The sequence below is a fragment of the Dermacentor albipictus genome, chromosome 2 (genome assembly GCF_038994185.2).
Source record: "Dermacentor albipictus isolate Rhodes 1998 colony chromosome 2, USDA_Dalb.pri_finalv2, whole genome shotgun sequence".
In the NCBI taxonomy this organism is placed as follows: domain Eukaryota; kingdom Metazoa; phylum Arthropoda; class Arachnida; order Ixodida; family Ixodidae; genus Dermacentor; species Dermacentor albipictus.
In genome coordinates, this window is record NC_091822.1 from 209,386,422 (window position 1) to 209,406,027 (window position 19,606).

The 19,606-nt window shown below is 47.5% G+C and overlaps 1 protein-coding gene across 3 annotated transcripts in view; it reads right to left on the reverse strand.

The window, feature by feature from the left end:
- LOC139056424 (uncharacterized) overlaps positions 1 to 19,606 on the reverse strand; it is a 235,152-nt gene that overhangs the window by 189,496 nt on the left and 26,050 nt on the right. The gene's annotated exons all lie outside the window — the stretch shown is intronic.

Consider the following 19,606-nt stretch of genomic DNA (forward strand, 5'->3'; position numbering starts at 1 on the left):
CCTTCTTCGTGATCTTGTTCAGACGACGATAATCGACGCAGAAACGTAGGGTTCCGTCCTATTTCTTCAATAAGACTACAGGAGATGCCCACGGGCTTTTTGACGGCATGATGATGTCGTCGCGCAGCATTTCGTCGACTTGGTGCCTTATAGCTTCACGTACTCGCGTAGAAACTCGATAAGGGCTCTGGCGGAGTGGTTGAGCGCACTCTTCGGTTATTATGCGATGCTTTGCAACTGGTGTTTGTCGAGTCTTCGATGAAGTCGAAAAGCAGTCCTTGTATCGTCGGAGAAGACTTCTGAGCTTTTGGCGCTTGCTCATGGGGAGAGTTGGATTTACGTCGAAATCTGGTTCGGGGACTTTGGTCGGAGGGTTAGATGCGGCAGAATCTGAGAGGACAAAGGCATTGCTCGTTTCCACAATTTCGTCGATGTACGCGACTGTCGTGCCCTTGCTGATGTGCTTGAACTCTTGGCTGAAGTTGGCTAGCATCACTTCCGTTTTCCCTCCGTGGAGTCGTGCGATCCCTCTTGCGGCGCAAATTTCACGGTCTAGCAGTAGACGTTGGTCACCTTCGATGACGCCTTTTACGTCGGCAGGTGTTTTGGTGCCTACGTAAATGACAATGCTGGAGCGAGTCGGGATGCTGACTTGACTTTCGAGCACGCTTAAGGCATGGCGACTACGAGAGCTCTCCGGCGGTATCGCTTGATCTTCAGACAGGGTTATCGACTTCGACTTCAGGTCGATGACTGCGCCGTGTTGTTTTAGGAAGTCCATGCCGAGAATGACGTCCCGTGAACACTGTTGGAGGATAACGAAGGTCGGAGGGTAAGTCCGGTCATGAACGGTAATTCTTGCCGTGCAGATTCCAGTCGGCGTAATGAGGTGTCCTCCAGCAGTCCGAATTTGAGGGCCTTCCCATGCAGTTTTAACTTTCTTCAACAGGGCGGTGATGTGTCCGCTCATGACGGAGTAATCGGCCCCTGAGTCGACTAAGGCGGTGAATGCGTGGCCGTCGAGAAGCACGTCGAGGTCGGTGGTTCTTAGCCTTGCGTAACAGTTAGGTCGTGGCGTCGGATCATGGCTGTGTCGCGTTGACCTGTGGCTGGTATGGGACGTCGTCAGGTCGTCTTTCGTCGTCGTATTCTTTGCTTTCACACTTCGTCGGTACGGCGGCGCGTCGTTATGTCGTCGAGGTAGTTTTTTCGGCGTCTTCGTCGGCGGCGGAGGATCTTCGTCAGTTCGACGAACAGCAACCGCACCTCCATCGGTTGCTGCTTTTAGTTTTCCAGATACGGGCTCGCTGACCGGCCCCGGGCTGGGCCAGTGTATGGACGGCGCTGTGGCGACAGGTAGCGGCCTGGTGAAGGCGAACGGGATGGTCGTCGAGAGTTGCACTGAGTGGCGGCTAGGTAATCGGCGATGTCACGTGGGCGCTCCCCAAGCTGTGGACGCGGGGCGTTGACGGCGAACCCTCTCAGTCCCAAGTCGCGGTATGGGCATCGGCGGTACACATGGCCGGCTTCTCCGCTGTTATAGCAGAGCGGGCGGTGGTCGGGGGCTCGCCAAATGTCCGTCTTCCGCGCGTAGGTGCGCTGGGCGACGGGTGGGCGTGCTGGCGGCGGCGTAGGTCATCGCTTCTGGCTGGGGCTGCGGTAATTGAGGTTGCACCTCAGGAACCGCAAGCGATCGCTGAACTTCATCTTTCACGATGTCGGCTATCGAGGCCACTTGAGGCTGCGACAAAGACAGGACCTTGCGCAGCTCTTCGCGCACAATGGCCCTGATGGTCTCTTGAAGGTCGTCGGAACCGAGTCCTTGGATGGCGTACTGCGGCGTCAGCGCCTGGCGGTTATATTGCCGGGTGCGCATCTTCAAGGTTTTCTCGATCGTCGATGCCTCTGCTGAAAACTCAGCTACAGTCTTCGGTGGGTTACGAATAAGTCCGGCGAAAAGTTCTTGCTTGACGCCCCGCATCAGGAAGCGGAGTTTTTTCTCCTCCGGCATTTCCAGGTCGGCGTGCCGGAAAAGACGTGTCATCTCCTCCGTGAAGATCGCGATCGTCTCATTTGGCAGTTGCGCTCTGGTTTCCAATAGAGCTTATGCTCGCTCTTTTCGCACCACGCTTGTAAATGTTTGCAAGAAGCCGCTTCGGAGCAGGTCCCACGTCGTTAAGGTGGCTTCTCGATTCTCGAACCATGTCCTGGCAGCGTCTTCCATTGCGAAGAAGACATGTCGCAGTTTGTCGTCGCTGTTCCAGCTGTTTATTTATTTATTTATTTATTTTATTTATTTTACCCTCAGGGTTTGCACATTACAGAGGGGAGGGGCATATTACAGACAGAGGGGCATATTATCAATGTCTATCGGAATGACCGCAAAGGCACTCGCGGGGGCGGTGTTCTCATTGCAGCCAGTAAACAATTACCGTGTTCTGAAGTTAACATTGACTCCGAGATGGAAATTTTATGGCTATTAATCCAAGCTTTACCACAATCTGTATTATTGGGTGTTTGCTATAGGTCCCCATATAACAATCCTAACTTTTCCCGCGCACTTAATAATAATCTAAACCAGCTTACCTTGACCTATCCTAAAGCCGATCTCGTTCTTTCTGGCGATTTTAATTTTCCCGGTATTAATTGGAGCGAAGAAACTGCAACGGCTAACACAGCTGAAGCTAGAGATTTTCTTGATGCTTGCATTGATTATAACCTAACGCAGTTCATAACTCAGCCAACGCGTGTAACTTGCGATTCCTCTAACATTTTGGATTTAATACTGACGACCCATCCCAATAGCCTGTCTTCGATTAACTATCTGCATGAAATTAGTGACCATAAAATTATTCACGTAAATTTCAGTTTTTACCCTACTACCAATCCCTCGCACAAGAAAACTATAACATTATACAATAGGGGAAATTATGAGGCCATAAATAACGAACTTTGCACCTTTTTTCCGACATAGGAGGCCAATTTTTATCACTGTTCCGCTCAGGAAAACTGGCTTACTTTTAAGCAGAAACTAACCGAGCTAATACACCTGTTCATCCCTAAAACTACTATCCGTGTAAACAGCCAAATGCCATGGTTTAACAAAATTTTGCACCGCGCCTAGATAACAAGAAAAAACGTTTATTTCGGAATGCCAAATTTAAAGGGGGCGCCCAAAACTGGGAGAAGTATTATGTAGCAGAAAAAGCTTATCTCACGGGAATCTGTAACGCCAAATTCACTTTCTTTAACAACGATTTGCCAAATATGTTAACTAATAACCCACGCAAGTTTTGTTAGATTATTAACCCCCAAGCAGCAGCTTCTATCACTCTTACTAACGACTCTGGAGAGGTTATTTCAGCAGCTGAATGTGCAGATGCTTTTAACAAGGCCTTTTCATCTGTCTTTACTAAAGAGGTTAACACTTCCTTACTCATGTTTTCATGTCGTATCACGTCTTCCATGCCTGAAATCAGCTTTTCTGTTGATGCTATCTCATCCCTCATCGAAAAGACCAAGTTATCATTGGCATCTGGACTGGACGACATTAACGCTAAAGTGCTAAAAAATATAGGTCACATTGCTTCCGCTTATCTTGTCTTATTATTTTCGCAATCTCTTTCGACAGGTATCATTCCAGATGACTGGAAAGTGGGAAAGGTCGTTCCCATCTTCAAATCCAGTAACAAAAACTCACCTCTGAACTACCGACCAATTTCCTTGAACAGCGTACCTTGCAAACTCATGGAACACGTCATTTACTCTTACATCATGAATTTCCTCGACTCTCATAACTTCTTTCACCATTCTCAACATGGGTTTCGTAACGGTTTCTCTTGCGAAACCCAATTTGCCATCTTTGTTCATGACCTTGATGTTAACCTTGATGTTAACGTACAAACTGACTCCTTATTTCTTGACTTCGCGAAAGCTTTTGATAAAGTACCCCATAAACGCCTAATCTTAAAATTGTCCTTCTTAAACTTGCACCCGAATGTACTAAATTGTATAAAAGAATTCTTGACTAACCGTTCACAAGTAGTGTTTACAAACAACAAATTATCCAGCCCACTTCCAGTCTCATCGGGGGTGCCTCAAGGCTCTGTCCTCGCCCTCTTCTGTTCCTAATATACATTAACGACCTGCCTTTACATGTGCCTTCTAATATCCGCATGTTTGCTGACGACTGCGTTATCTACCGAACCATTACTAGCCCATCTGACCATATGATTCTACAACAAGATCTCGACCACATACTGCAATGGTGTGATGACTGGCTAATGTCCCTAAACCCTACTAAATGCAAGCTCATTTCCTTCACTCGTCGTAAAATTCCCCTTCACTTATAGCATAGCTAACATCCCTGTTGAATCAGTAACTACTTATAAATACCTTGGAGTTACCTTATCTAACAATATGTCTTGGAACACGCACATTGCTAAAATCACGTCATCAGCTAACAGAACTTTGGGTTTATTAAAAAGGCATTTACGTAACGCTCCGAGACCCGTAAAACTACTTGCTTATAAATCATTAGTGAGGGCTAAGTTGGAGTAAGCATCTCCCATCTGGAACCCACCCGAAGTAGGTCTCACTAATACCCTAGAATCCGTTCAAAATCGTGCTGCCAGATTCATTCATGCTTCGTATTCGTATGAAATCAGTGCTTCATCCCTCAAAGCCGTGTTAACTTATCAGCTTTATCCTGTCGCCGACGAATTGCAACCCCCTCTCTATTTCACAAGTTCTTTCACTCGCCGCTTAATTGCGCTCCTTACATTATCCCTGCAGCTCACATATCTCACCGCACTGGTCATTCCTTGCAAGTTTCTCGCCCACGTGCCCGCACTAAAACATTTTCTGCTTAATTTTTTCCCAGAGCAGCAAAAGACTGGAACGGCCTTTCTCGCAACATCGCCATTATCACCTGCCCATCAAGCTTCATGCATAGCATATCAAATATAACATCGCACTGATCGGTGTCAACAATATTCTAACAAAAAAAACCCACCCCTTATGTAATACCCCTTATGTAATATTTATGTAATAAATAAACATGAATGAAAATTGGAAAAACAGTTGATACAATCACAATAAGAAGCATGAACAATCACCAGCTTAATACAAAAATGAACTGAAACAGTCGCATCCAAGATAAAGCAGAGTAATTTGAACATCTAAAACTAAAACAACAATAAGCAAAAAACAGAAGGACAAATTTATTTAAAATAATTACGCAATATTAAGCATGTTATTCAAGAAATCCTTAAAGCGCGTTGTATCCATGATAGCTGTAGCTGCTCGTGGCAGCTGATTCCATTCGGAGGTGGTTCTAGGTAAAAATGCATGTGAATAGGTTACAGTTCTACAACGAGGAACATCAACTTTTTGGAGGTGGTCAGTTCTAGATGAAATGAGAGGAGGGGATTTAATGAACTGATTGCGGAGATGATTGTTGCGATAGTAAATTTTATGAAAAAGAGCGAGCCGGGCTATTTTACGCCGAATTGTAAGTTCTGGAAGGTTAAGTAGTGACTTCATCATGGTAACACTGGCTGTGCGGTCATAATTGGATAAGATGAAGCGAACGGAACGATTCTGCACTCTTTCAAGTTCTTTTATCAGTGTAGTACCACCGGGATCCCAGATAGATGATGCGTATTCAAGTGACGGACGAATGTAAGTTGTGTGGAGAAGCTTTTTAAGTGATGGGGGTGCCATATAGAAGTTTCTTCGAAAGTACCCAAGTGATCGGTTAGCTTTGGTGACGACGTGCCTCATATGATGGTTCCATGATAGGTTACTACAAATGTTAACACCGAGATATTTGTAAGATGAAACAGACTCAAGAGGCGTATTATCAAGATGATAGTGTGGTGATGCTAATAAGGTGCGGGATACGCGTATTGATTTGCATTTCGAAATGTTCAATTCCATGTTCCACGTTTGACAACAGAATGTATAGTATTTAGGTCGGTCTGAAGTAAGGCAACATCGTCTTGGTTAGTTATTTTCCGATAAATTACACAGTCATCCGCAAATAGGCAAATCTTTGATGAAGTGTTATCGGGTAAGTCATTCATGAAAATTTAAAAACGTAATGGTAACAATACAGACCCCTGGGGAACTCCCCATAGCACTGGCTGGACTGTGGAATCAACATTATTTGCGGAAACAAACTGAGTACGGTTAAAAAGGAAAGCTCGAATCTAGTTTAGAACATTGGGATCTAGATTTAACTGGCCGAGCTTAAAAAGTAGTAAATGATGACTAACCTTGTCAAATGCTTTGGAGTAATCTAAAAAATACAGTCTATTGTGAATCCAGAATCAAGTAAATGATGCAGGTCGTTAGTAAAGACTAGAAGCTGTGTTTCGCAAGATAAATTTTTGCGGAAGACATGTTGTGAGGGTGTAAAAAACTGGTATGACCCAAAAAAATTGACAAGGTGAGTGAAGATAATGTGTTCAAAAACTTTACATGGAACAGGTGTGAGTGAAATTGGACGGAAATTTGATGGATTGTGTGTTGCCCCAGACTTGTGAACTGGCACCAGTCAGTCTTCCGGAAGGCTAGATAGCTGCAGAGACTGTGAAAAAATGCATGCCAATATGATAGAGGAGTATTCAAGAGTATTTTTCAATAATTTTGTACTGATGCTTTCGACGCCACATGATGATGAGTTTTTCAGTTTCTTAATGATTGTACGAATACCCTCAGAAGTAATAAAGATGGCGTCCATGGGCAAGTAATGACGTAATGGCAAGGTATGTTGTGCATTGGTAACTACTGGGTGAGAAAAAGCCTTTACAAATGTATCATTTAATACGGACGCGCATTCTACGTCAGGCACTGGATGTCCTTCCGTTGTTAGCAAAGCTATTGCACTGCGCTCATTGCCCCGTATGACACTCCAAAATTGTCTAGAGTTATTCTTTAGCATCTCTGGAAGGGTGCGATTAAAAAACAAGAATTTAGATTGTTTCATTTCAGATAAGTAAGTTGTGGTGGCACATTTATAGGCTGACTAACGTTTATCCGACCGAGATTTGATAGCAGCGCGATAGAGCCTTTTCTTACGGTTATAAAGATGGTTTATGTATCTGTTGTACCACGGGGCTCTCGTATTCGAAAAAACTTTCTTGGTAGGAATGTATTTAAAGGTTAGTTCTGAAATTTTCGCTTTAAATAAGTCCCAGTTGCTTTGCACAGATCGCTCAAGGTAATCGGACAAAAACTCATCTAAAAAGGAGCGTAATTCAATGTTAATTGCATCAAAATCCGCTTTTTTATAGTCGCGTATTGTTTTGAGATGCTTTGCGCGCGTGAGAAAGGCAGTGAAATCTTTGCCTGTATAATTACATGATCGCTAATACCAGGCGTGTTAGACACAGAAGATACAATTTACGGCGTTGATGTCAAAACGAGGTCAAAAATTGAAGATGTATTATTTGTAACGCGTGTAGGAAATTGAACCAGCTGTGTCAAACCGAAATCAGAGCAGATGTGAAGGAAATGATCTTCAGCTGAATTAGGCGATGAATATGAGTACGAATTTGACCACATAATGTTAGGAAAATTGAAATCACCTAGTACAATGACTGGCGCTCCGGGAAACAAAATGTTTATGTGATTCAGGCAATCATGAAGGTCGTCATGAAAATTGGAACACCCAGAAGGAGGGCGGTAGCACACACCAATGACAATTTTTTTAAAAGCCAGGTTGAGGCAACACCATGTTGCCTCCAAACTAGTCTTTATATCAACAGCGTAGCTTTCAACTTCCATGTTTACAGCAAAAAGAACGCCACCGCCACATCGATAAGACCTATCACATCGAAATATATTGTATTTTCTTTCACAGCAAAACAGCTCTTCGTTTGGTATTTTATCAGAAAGCCATGTTTCGGTTAACGCGACAACATAAGCATTAGAATCGTTGATCAATGCACACATTTCATCTTTCTTCGACAAAAAGCTGCGAACGTTAGTAGAGAGCACAATCACGTGGTTATTCTTAGCGGAAGCGCCGCCACCCTTTCTCCTAGCTTCCCGAGGAAGCCAGTGCGCGACCAGAACGAAGGTGCCGCGGAGAGAAGTTGGCGGCATTGGTTGCGCGTCTGGATGGTCCTATTTAATATGCTGCGTCAGTACTGCAATCATAGCCGTAGCATGTGTCATTAGCAATTAATTTGTTATAGCGCAGTTTGAAAGGGCAGTTCAGTTCTTTGGCATAATTATTTAGTTTCTCTCTAATACGACAAGCTTTGGCAGAAAAATCTTCCCGCATGACCACCCTGCTTCCTTTGAGCATGTGACGCTTCGAAAAAATGGTTTCTTTTGTTTTGTAGGTGGAAAACTTTACTATAATAGGTCGAACTTTGTTGGTAGAAAATCATGCACGCGCGCAATGCTATCGGCAGATAAGGTTATTTCGAGAGATTGGCGAATTAAACTTAAAACATTTTCTTCTGTCTGCTGCGCCGTTTCAGACGCGTTATCAACGATACCAAAAAATACTAAATTGTCCCTCCGAGAGCGATCTTCTGCTTCATCAAGACGCACGCGTAGCCTAAGTGCCTCCGTCATTTTAGCTCCTTCACTTCAGAAATCATGCTTAACCAACACGCCCAACTATCCATCCTAACGTTGCTCAGTTAGTTTACGCATTGTTAATTCGCACTGTACATCATCTAAAATAGATGTCCGCCTTTCGACAAGTTCTAGGCGCGTAGCTATGGTAGAAATATCTTTAGTAAGTGATTGTTGCTGACTTTTAAGCTCTAAGATGTCGCTTGACATCGTCATCTGTGCAGCTTCAATGCGAATTGAACGTTCATGCATGTCCTTCATTAATTTGTGCATCTCCGTAAGTTGATCATTCATGGGACCCGGATTCCGTTCGACATCGCCGCATATCAACAGCAGTAATTCACGCAAAGGCATTAACAAGGCTTCTAGGCTTGGAAGCACCCCGATACATTGGTGGTATGGGGCGGCAAACAGCGAAAACACTCGCCGTGGGCCCGGCACAAGGAGCAGACATACATTGCTCCTTCTATAACAATGAACGGGGCGATCGTTTCTCACCTGCACATGAAAGAGAAGCGGGTGTTTCAGACGCATGTTCACGATGCCCGCGCCGTGCCCACTGGCGAAGATCCGTGATGCTTGTGGGGTTTCCGGCTCTCGCGGTGGTTGTGTGGAGCCATTGCGTTGTGTTGCCGGGCGCTCCGTGTCCCTCTCCTCCTAGCCTGGACGGGGTGGCAGCGCGTCATAAAACACTGTCACTCTGCTGTCATCGCGCCCACGGGAAGGTCAACAGGCTTTCCCCATTGGCCGACATTTTGGCGGGATTCGGGCCCTGCTTGCGTGCACTCCGGGTAAGCACGCGCAAGACGGGACCCGAGGAGACCACATCGGGGCGTCGGAAGGTGCGTACGTGTTCCTCTCTGCCGGCGGCGGCCCCCTTTGTCCGCCGCCGGCCGATGGTTACTTCGGCTCATCGGGGTCCCGGCCTCGGCGAACGCGCGCGCACTCTTCCGTCGTCTGGATGTCCTGAGGCAGCGTCTGCCGATCGTGCCCCCGTCTGTTCGTCTGTCGTTTCTCTCTATTTCCCTTTTCTCTGCTGTGGGGCGCGCGATGGCAGGCGCTGACCGAAGGATAGGCAACTTGTTGCTGCTCGGGTTCTTTGTTCCTCGTTTCTTTGTTCTCTCTCTCTGTCGCGGTGCGCCATTAGCGGCCACCGGCGACCATTCGGCCATGTTTTGTGTAATCAGATTCATATTCGGACGTGACGTTAAAACGTGTGTTTGTATTGACTCCCAGTGTAATAAATATACTTTCTGGCTTCTCGAGAGCTCTGCCTAGGGTCTCCCTTGCTGCGCGCGCGGTCGCGCCTTCCCCTAAACTGGGGCCGGTGGGGCGCGTACGCGCGCAGCTGCGCATAGGCACACGGAGCGGACCGGAGCAGGCGCGGCCGCGCGGTGCCCTGCACGCATGGCGGCTCGGAGTGCTCGAACCCGCGGTGGTCGTCCGGCGCGCGCGGAATCGGGGCGTGCGCGCCGTGAGCGTCGCGAGCGAAGACCACAAATTGGCGCCCAACGTGGGGCCAGGGGCCTAACCAGTCTCTGGCCGCCGAGTGTCCGGGCTACTGCGTTGCAGAGGCTGCTTTGCGAACGCGCTTTGTCAACCGAGCCATGTCTCTCATCCGTGTGCCGAATTCGTCTGTTTTCCTCTCACTCTTTCTGTCATACCTTGCCTCAGTAAAAGTAGCGTGGTAAGCGTATCGGACCACCGCTTCGAAGTTCCGCGCCGCGGACGACGAAAGGAGTCAAGTGGCCGCCGAGATGCTGCAGTCGTCATCGATTGTGGAGACCATGCGGGGCCGGAGGTTTCGCCGATTCGTACCGGGAGGGCCGACTTTTTCCGTCCTTCCTCAACGATTCGGTGAGTCCGACGGATTTTCGTGCGTCTCTGGCATCATTACCATTCTGGCGGCTGCTCATTGCGCGGACTGCTCGGGTACAGGGCCGGCTAACTCTGCAGAAATACGCGGTTTTTGCTATTGTTGGCGCGGCTCAGTGGCCTGCCCAGCAGTTTTCAGTTGATGCGCGCCTTTCCTCGTCAAAATTCAAGCCGTGATAGCTGATGCACTATTAATATGCCCTCTGTCACCTTTAGTAAGACTGGTTAGTGGTGGTGCCTTCCGCACCACCAATTGAGGGCAAAGCTGGCAGCGCATAGCCGAGCGGAGACAAAGGCCACGAAACAGGCCCGCTCCGCGAAGAGGCAAGCGCCCCGGACATCCCACCGTCGCGCGCGCAGAAGGGGACGCTCCCTCGCAACCCCGCGGCGATGACTGGGAGGACAGCCGGGCGAAAAGCCAGCCACCCCCCACTATAGTGTGTCGGAATCGTCTTGTATTTTTTTTAAACGGCCCGAAGAGCGCCGAAAGGACCGCAGAGTGACCCGTTTGTAAATAATTGTAAATAGTTCTTCGACAGCCTCAGGGTGGCGGAGCGCCGGAACGTGGCTGGTATTGCACGGGCGCGGGCGCCGTAGCGTTGCTTGTGTTGCAACGGGCGCGCGGGGCCGGATACAGCGTGTGCCGCTGTTGCCCCGGGTGGGTTCGCTCTGCGGGGTCGCAACGAGCTCGGCCGATGAAGATCGCATGCCACCCGCTAACACTGCAATGTGAAAGCTGCGTTTAAGGTGGTAACCCCAGTCGCCGGAGAAACGCGATTTAGCGCCACTCCGGCAAGTATCGCACGGTCATCAGAGCGCCAAAGTTTTATTTAAAATCGATTTGCGCTGTGACTTGGCCCGGCGTGGAGCGACTCTTCATCTATCGCCGAACCTTCCACGTCTGTTCATCACATAGACATCGCGTAGTCGAAGTCAATTTTGATTGGTGTCGCGGATGGACAGTGCGCCTCCGTGGAAGGAATTTCCGCTAGCGTCGAAGTCGTATGTCATCGTGCTAGTGAAGACCACGTTTACTGTGTCCGGCTGAACTCAGACGGAGTGACCATTTATACTGAGGTGAGGCATGCCTATGAGGATCCACAACTTTGGATCAGCCACCCATTTCTCTTCAAAAAGCTCTCACCTATCCACTTCGCTGCAATCAGGCAGGCTGCTATCCGTCTTTCTCTGTCCTTATTTTCCCTTTGTTCAGCGTTTCTTCGTTAGGCTACCTGTTTCCCTGCGTCTTACTATTGCTGTCTTCGTTTTGCTTTTGTGTATGTGTTTCCTTAGGTATGGTTCGTGTTGCTTTTGTGTTAGTCATTTGTTTGTATCTAGGTGTTTTGCGTTTCGAGAATGTTTCGCGTGTTTTCGCTGCCGTGTTGCGTCAACGGGTGATGTCGACCTCGATCGAAGCATGGCGACGGCGGGGCTGTGGATCGGGCTGTGCGGCCACGACGATTGGCGCGGATCATGGCTGTACCATGGAGCGGACACCGCCAGAAGCACCAGCACCAGAGGCCGTTGCCGGACGCTGTTAAAGTGGTTTGGAGTCGCACGCGTGGCATGCGCGCTTTGTTCGTGCTCGCCGGAGATATTTAACGCGGACATTCTCTGTACAGCTTCTTAACCGTTTCTTATTCTCTTTTGTTTTGATTGATGGCATAGGACAACGTTTTGTTATTTTCCCTTGTCCGCGTTTGTGTCCGAATGTCATTATGTCTCTAAGCGCTTGTCTTTTATTGTTACTCTTACATTTTCTTCGGTGGATGCTTTTATTGTGCATGTTCGCGTTAAAGCGTGGGTTCATGTGGACTTTCTTTTGGGTTGCTGTTGTGTACCTCAGACGTCCCTATTTAATTTATTCTAATAGCTTGCTTTTCTTCCTGTGATGTCTTTTTTTTTATTTATGTTTTCGGGGCTGGTGATTTTAGGTTCAAACTGCCAATGGATAGCCCCGGGTACTGGCAATGTAATGACTATTTCTTTGTTCTTTTTCTTTTCTTCTTTGGCTGACATCGGAGCCACCAGCCTTGCATTGGTAGGGAGCATTTAAGGAGGGAGGGATGTGGGGTTTCCGGCTATCGCGGTGGTTGTGTGGAGCCATTGCGTTGTGTTGCCGGGCGCTCCGTGTCCCTCTCCTCCTAGCCTGGACGGGGTGGCAGCGGGTCATAAAACACTGTCACTCTGCTGTCATCCCGCCCACGGGAAGGTCAACAGGCTTTCCCCATTGGCCGACATTTTGGTGGGATTCGGGCCCTGCTTGCGTGCACTCCGGGTAAGCACGCGCAAGACGGGACCCGAGGAGACCACATCGGGGCGTCGGAAGGTGCGTACGTGTTCCTCTCTGCCGGCGGCGGCCCCCTTTGTCCGCCGCCGGCCGATGGTTACTTCGGCTCATCGGGGTCCCGGCCTCGGCGAACGCGCGCGCACTCTTCCGTCGTCTGGATGTCCTGAGGCAGCGTCTGCCGATCGTGCCCCCGTCTGTTCGTCTGTCGTTTCTCTCTATTTCCCTTTTCTCTGCTGTGGGGCGCGCGATGGCAGGCGCTGACCGAAGGATAGGCAACTTGTTGCTGCTCGGGTTCTTTGTTCCTCGTTTCTTTGTTCTCTCTCTCTGTCGCGGTGCGCCATTAGCGGCCACCGGCGACCATTCGGCCATGTTTTGTGTAATCAGATTCATATTCGGGCGTGACGTTAAAACGTGTGTTTGTATTGACTCCCAGTGTAATAAATATACTTTCTGGCTTCTCGAGAGCTCTGCCTAGGGTCTCCCTTGCTGCGCGCGCGGTCGCGCCTTCCCCTAAGCTGGGGCCGGCGGGGCGCGTACGCGCGCAGCTGCGCATAGGCACACGGAGCGGGCCGGAGCAGGCGCGGCCGCGCGGTGCCCTGCACGCATGGCGGCTCGGAGTGCTCGAACTCGCGGTGGTCGTCCGGCGCGCGCGGAATCGGAGCGTGCGCGCTGTGAGCGTCGCGAGCGAAGACCACATGCTTCTTTTATAGCATTGTCGCAAGGCAACGTTGTCGATGGTGGCGCTGAAAATCTGTCGACGTCAGTAGCACCGTCGCGCATGACCATTTCCGGAGTTGATCTTGTCAAGGAAACGTTGAGCCAGTGTATCTGCTGCTCCATCACTCCCACCACGGAATCATTGACACGTGGTTCAGTTGACGTCGAGGCGCCTTTGACGAAAAGAACGGCTTGCACACGAAACAGAAACGGGTGTTTCAGACGCATGTTCACGATGCCCGCGCCGTGCCCACACAAATGCAGCGACCCTCACATACATATCGAGCCAGGTTTCCCAGGTCCTCGAATTTTGAACCGCGAAACGTCGGGGGCTCCCTGGGCTGCTGCAGTACGATGGGGGACGCTGGGGCTGCCATTGGGGTTGCCTTGGCCACAATCTTCTTGGTCTTCTCAGGTAGAAGTCCGTGCTCCGGGGGCAGCTGTTGAAGACGGCGGCTTCGTCGCTGGTCCGGGACAACGTTGGTGTTCTCTTTGCGGCCCGGGATTGGATCACGGCTTGTTAGGGGCGTCCGGTACATGAACGAAAAGCACCTCCACCAGATGTCACGCGGTGCTGACGTTCAAGAACACAGTAGCAATACTGTGAAAGACAAAACTGACTTTTATTGGGCGAACCTGTGCCCACAAAAACAGGCTTCACTTATAGCACAACCATAGCGGCGAACACGGTCGGCGATCGTCGAAAATCTGATCAGCGGGTCAAGGGCGTCGGCTTTTATACAGCAGTCGTCGAATGTTTCAGACTAATTGTTGGGACCCGCGTGCCTTCCACAAAGTTCTACACCATTCGCGTCAGGCGATGAAATCAGATAACACAAGGTTCGGCGACAACAGACAGCGTATAGTAGAGCCGATAACTTTCCAGAAACTTCGGATACATTCAGGCGCGTCCCGCGCTGTGCGATAACATTTGTTAGGCGGCGAAACATGGTCGCCCGATAAAGATAAGTACACGTGTCAATATTTTATGAGACTGCGTTCGTTAGAGTGGATAGTCGGTAAACCTGGTCATTGAGAATACGTTGAAGACGTTTAGTCCAGTAATGCATGTTAAAGCGTTATGAGGGTTAACTTGCAATAGCTTACTGCCAGAGATCCCTTGACTAAACACGGAAAGGTATGTGTCCTTTGCGATGCCGAGTACTCGGCTGTCAGCCGACTATTTCGCCTTGATATATACGATCTTGTCGATCTTGACTATTTGACTATGTCGATGTCTATGACTATGTCTTGACTATGTCGATATTGACTATTTCGCCTTGATATATACGTCCACAGACACAGCCACCCATGTCTCCGCTTTAACTTCAAAGCTTTAGCGAACAGCCTTATTTTTCAGCGTCAGGTGGTAGTCTGCATAGCCAGGCCGACTTTGCGATCCACCAACGCCGCAAAGTCATTGGTGCTCACTCTATAGCCTTTCGTGCCTTAGTGACGAAATCTTAGCTCGTTAGCAAAAAAGTGGGCAAAACATTTTTCTCGGCCGTTCCAACCTTCCATGGAACTCGACGAACGAAGTCAATGTCAGACTCCGTGATAAGAAAATCAATTTTCACCTGTACACCTTTTATAATTGTCGCGCAGTCCTCTCCCTGTGTACATGGGATATTCTTCAATTCAACGTTGTTCAGCCGAGAGTACTGCTCAAATTCCGTCACTTTTGCTCTTAAGGTTTCATTTTGTGATCGCAGAGCGTTATTACGAGTTATCAGGCTCTCATTCTCTGTCTTGACTTTCTCGACAAGATAATTCAGCATTCCAGCACTTTCGACCAAACTGCTGATTTCTGTCTTCGTTGCGCGAGTTTCAAGCTCAGTTAAGGAAATTTTTTGTTTGGTTTTCTCAACCCGCTTTTCAACTACGCTTTCCAGTCTGCCTTCAGACCAGGCCTCAAGCAGTTCAGTTCTCTTGGCAAGGTCAGCAACAGTTGGCATCCTAATAACAATACGGAATCACTGGAACAGGCCAGAACACTAGCGGCAGCATTTGCGGCAATCTAGGGATGATTAAACAAATTTTATCATGTTTATGGCGAGTCACGGGATAGCACAGACACATAAGATGCGTCGGTCTCAAGCTTTGTTCTCTATGCAACGAAGAAGCAAAAATGCTACCTAAATATTCTCAGTGTAATAAAATATTACCTATGAACCATCGCTGGTGATTGTCAGTGTAAGTGAATAGCCAAGCACTTCAAGAACGCCACTCGCCGGTCTTTTCGTCGTCACGTCAGGCGATGAAGACTCGCATCGGCGGTGAAAAGTGTTGAAGCTGCGCGCAAAGGCCGTGACTTTTATGCTGTCGCTGCAATTGGCCTGACATGTGGTACAAATCGTCGCCTCCTTGCCGACGTGAGCGACGATAGGCCCAGGCTCGGCTCCATGCACGCTGAGTCCCGGCTCCTTTCAGCACATTCCAGAAACGTGGGTCTAGAAGGCAAATGATGGCGGCTAACCGCCTCTTGCGTTTTTGGCACTGTTCTAGCCGACTCGCCCGCACATCACGCGCTGCCCTCGCAAAGGTGAATGCACCTCGACCCCGCACCGCTGCTCACCGATTCCGTTGAGGTCGCCTGCCACCCACGGCTCCGCGTGGCAAAAGTGCAATGTCTGTAGTAAGCATCGCTTCTACAACAGCTGCTCGCATTTTAAGCACGTCTTTCAAGTAATACGAGCTTTGCCCTGCGCACACTTCTTGAGGACGGCTTTATAATGCTGCAGACGGGACCAGTAATGCTCATTCAATGCACGTGTTGGAATCTGTCAAATCAATTGCTTATTTTGCGCCCTGTGCCTTACAGGTGGAGGAAAGCGGAAAAAAGCTGCCAGCAGGCGGCTTGACGAGTCCGCAGCCCCACGTAATGAGCGGCGTTTGGGCAGAAGCAGTGAAAAAAAGGAAACGCGTTCAATGAACAATTGCAAACATTTGATGATTGCAGAACAAAAGTAAAACACAGTGGTACGAAGTAATAGATGCCACTATCAGTAAAATCAATTTTCTTCTTCTTGAAACATGGATCCCAGTTTAGCAGTGGACCAAATAATGAAATCAAGATTAGCAGATTCATAATGGTTTAACAGCGATGCCAAATAATAGTATAGGCGTTCTATGCCCGAGTTCAAACGGGGTGCAACAGCATTCCAGTATTCACCATGTCTGGTAGCTTAATATTGCTCTTTTTTTTTTCTAAATGTGCCAGAGTAAATGTGTCAGAGTTTGTTTATGTTATATCTCGCTTCATATTTAAATCTAATACTCAAACGATAGTGATTTACTTTGTGAACAGTGATAGCATGCGCTCTATGAAAAAAAAATAACCTGCAGTTGTTGCATTATAACCAGCATTGTGCACATGGCATAGGCATCGTTTCTGCAAAACTTAATTTTTTTTGTAGGTTGGAGACTGTGATTGCTCCTCAAGGAAGTTGGAATTAAGTAGTTTCCATGTGAATAGAAACCAGAATTATCAATCGGTATATTGAGTTTTGCAGAAACACTATGCCTGAGACGACCAATTATACCAGTTAGTCGATCTTGATTTGTCACTGGTAAGTTCATATGAGATTCTCAGGACATGTGCGCAGTAAACACACCAATGTATTGAAAATGGTCAACGACATCAACAGGACGAAAGTTCAAAATAATATCGACATGGGGATGGACTGGCTTGTTTTGTAGCGAAAGATAACGGTTTTTGTTTTATTTTCGTTAATCTCCATTAAATTATATGAGGGCCACTGTTGTAGCTAAACTATGGTATCATTACAATTAGTGATAAGGTCATCGATGTAACTATGAGAAAAAAAATCGCTAGTGTCATCTGCGTATATAATAAATTTCGCTTTCTCATTAATATTAACAATGTCATATCTATAAAGGTTAAATAACAAGGGTCTCAATATGCTGCCTTGTGGCACACCACAAAGCAGTGGAAGGACTTGTGATCGTGATTTGTTAATTTGCACGACTTGTCGCCGATGGGATAAATGTGACCAAAAGAAATGTAACCCACATCGACGTATAGCATAAATATCTTTTATCCATAATACTTTTATCCAGAAAAACTTGGTGATTCACCGTGTCAAAATCCTTGGAAAAGTCAACAAATAAGCCAATCACTATTTTCTTGTTTTCAAATTGTGTTAAACTATATTCCTTTCGGTTAAGCAAGGCTAATTCTGTTGACATGCTCTTCCGGAACTCAAATTGGTTACGTATTAATACATAGGAGCTTTAAGCGAAATTCAAGACCCTACAATGAATTATTTTCCCGAGATCCGTTGAAAAAATCGGCAAGAAAAATACGGGTCGGTAATTAGCAAAGTCATTTCGATTTCCCTTTTTAAAGAGTGCTACTACTTTGGCAATTTGCATTTTTATTCGAAATTTTGATGTAGTCGGACAGATATTAAAGACATTCGCAAGGACCGATGCAATAACGTCTACTAAAAATTTCACAGGTCTTATTTTAATTTCATCAATATCCCTACTGCTGCTATTGTTTACATTTGTGATTATTAAAAAAACTTTTTGCACTGTGACCGGCTCTAGAAATAAAGATCTATCATTGCTCATCTATGTGAAGCGATCTATCAAATGCTACACAAAGGCGATGGACATAATTTCATTGTATGCAACGTGAGTCTTATGCAATGTTTATCCAGCGCAAATGTCACATGTTTAATCGCGCGCAATCGTTATTTGGCACTGCTCACCAGCTGTGCCGGCATGCAAACGCGTCGTCTGGGACGTCACGACAACGACGCTTGCCGGGTCAAGAATGCCTTCGAGGATTCCCGCACAGGACTGAACGACAAGAGCGGCCAAGTGCCCGACGGCTAGAGCTGCCTAAATCAAAGAATTCGTTTAATGTAATGATGTATTTTCTCAAGGGGTCGGTGTTATCTTTATGGAGGTACCTATGACCAAACATTGTGTGTATAGGTTTTACGAAGGATCCTTTTTTTATTATTGTTACGGCAGAACAGAGATGCGATCATCGCGGTGAGCTTACACAGGTAACATAAGCCCGCTTGCTGGTACTTGCATTGGTGCGCATATTACTATCGTATATAGGTACATTCACAAATGTTTCTGCCGAGATACCGACCAGCCTAGCAGCACCCACGCCAATCGTGAGAGGGTACAGGCAAAGAAAGCTGCTCGCGGCGCATATGCCCTAGCGCGGACACCACCGCCATAAAAGAAAAAAAAAACTGCACAATTCTCCCACACGTCGTGACAGAGCCGGTTCCGTCGTGACGACATCCCTCTCACGGACACATCCTTGACGTACTACGCTCGGCTCGGCCCCGCCTGACCGCTCTTCCCTCGATAGGCGCCGGGCTCGCACTTACGTTGGCCGCGTAAAACCAGCAGAAAGTTTTCTGTTCAAGCGTCTCCCGTATATCGAAAGTGGGTTCATTGCAAACACGTGAGACCAACGTCAGACTTTTTTTTTTAATGGTGCAAGTTAATAAGAGCACAGCTCGCGCGTAGAAAAAAGCCAACAATGAGCACAAGCGGTCTTTCTAGAACAAACGTGGCCGTAAGATGCACTGCTCTGGGCTCTTCGAGCGCACTGTCCTTCAGCGAACTTGAAGCCTGGTCCGCCGGACAACGAGGCCATCTGACTTCATAACTTACTCTGATTATTTCACGCTGTGTTTGTGCTGTCTAATTGGATAGAATATTAGTTATGCAAGCAGTTACATATTCACCTCAGAGCGTATACCTGGTGTTGAAACATGACACACACTATGCAGCTGTTTTCGTCAAATCAGCCTGCATCAAGTTTGCTTTTTCCATCTTCCAAGAAAGTTCACCTACATAGATGGTCCGATTATGCAAAGGAAAACGTGGCACCACAACGCGCTTTGAATGTGATTCATATTGAAAGCAGAGCAAAAGGAACGGCAACACAAGGCAGACATGACAGTTTTACGCTCTAGTGGAACTGAAAGTGCGTTTTCAAAAGGACTCGTGACTGCTACAAAGCTGCAGGGCCCGGTCAGATGCACGTCCAATATGACTAAATAATCAACTTGTTCTCACTAATAAAGCGGCGTCTTTCATTTCATATTTAGCCTGCTATCTTTACACACAAAC